The sequence below is a fragment of the Prunus persica genome, chromosome G2, assembly GCF_000346465.2.
Source record: "Prunus persica cultivar Lovell chromosome G2, Prunus_persica_NCBIv2, whole genome shotgun sequence".
Lineage (NCBI taxonomy): Eukaryota > Viridiplantae > Streptophyta > Magnoliopsida > Rosales > Rosaceae > Prunus > Prunus persica.
The window spans coordinates 30,403,145-30,404,471 of NC_034010.1; positions in this window are offsets into that span (position 1 = coordinate 30,403,145).

A 1,327-nucleotide genomic window follows, 5' to 3' on the forward strand; every position below is an offset into this window, starting at 1 on the left:
CAGTGCAGTTTTTTGAATTCTTGGTTTGGAAGATTTTGAGCATCTCTTCAAGCCCTTAATTTCTAATTTGAATTCTAGAACTTTTTTCAATAAGATTGGTTTGATATAGCTTTTTATGTAGCCGACCCTGGCTCACACCACAGGCGAGTCTCGTGCAAACGGTACACTTTTTTTGATTCAGGGCGCTGGCAGATCTTTGTTTTCCATTCGAATCCTCAATCTCTAACTTGAACTCTCGTACTTTTAAAGATCTAATTGGACACTCCCTTTTTTTTATGTAGCCAACCCTAGCTCACGCTACAGACAGGGATTGTTGTATCGGTTCAGATATTTTGATTGATGTTTTGGTAGATGTTTTGTGTTCATTCGAATCCTCAATCAATAATGTGAACTGTCACACTTTTTCGAATCAAATTGGACACTCCTAGCCTGATACTCTAGCCAACCCTAGCTCACGATACAGACGATTATTGTTGAATCGGTTCAATATTTTTGATTCATGTTTTTGGCAGATCTTTGTTTTCCATTCGAATCCTCAATCTCTAATGTGAACTCCCATAATTGTTCCAATCAAATTGGTCACTCCTAGCCTTTACTCTAGCCAACCCTAGCTCACGATACAGACAGTATCGTTGCATCGCTTCAGTTTTTTGATTTCATGTTTTCGCAGATCTGTGTGTCCTTTCGAGTCCTCAATCTCTAATTTGAATTCTCGTACTTTTTTCAATCAAATTGGTCACTTCTAGCTTTTTATGTAGCCAACCCTAGCTCACGATACAGACGAGTATTGTTGAATCGGTTCAATTTTTTTGATTCATGTTTTGGCAGATCTTTGTTTTCCATTCGAATCCTCAATCTCTAATGTGAACTCCCATAGTTGTTCCAATCAAATTGGTCACTCCTAGCCTTTACTCTAGCCAACCCTAGCTCACGATACAGACAAGTATTGTTGCATCAGTTCAGTTTTTTGATTTTATGTTTTGGCAGATCTTTTGTGTGCATTCGAATCCTCAATCTCTAATTTGAACTCTCGTACTTTTCTCAATCAAATTGGTCACTTCAAGCTTTTATGTAGCCAACCCTAGCTCACGCTACAGAAAGGTATTGTGTATCGGGTTCAGATTTTTTGATTTCATGTTTTGGTAGATCTTTTGTTTCCATTCGAATCCTCAATCTCTAATTTGAACTCTCGTACTTTTGCCAATCAAATTGGACACTTCTAGCTTTTTATGTAGCCAACCCTAGCTCACGCTACAGACAGGTATTGTTGTATCGGTTCAGATTTTTTGATTCATGTTTTGGTAGATCTTTTGTGTTCATTCGAATC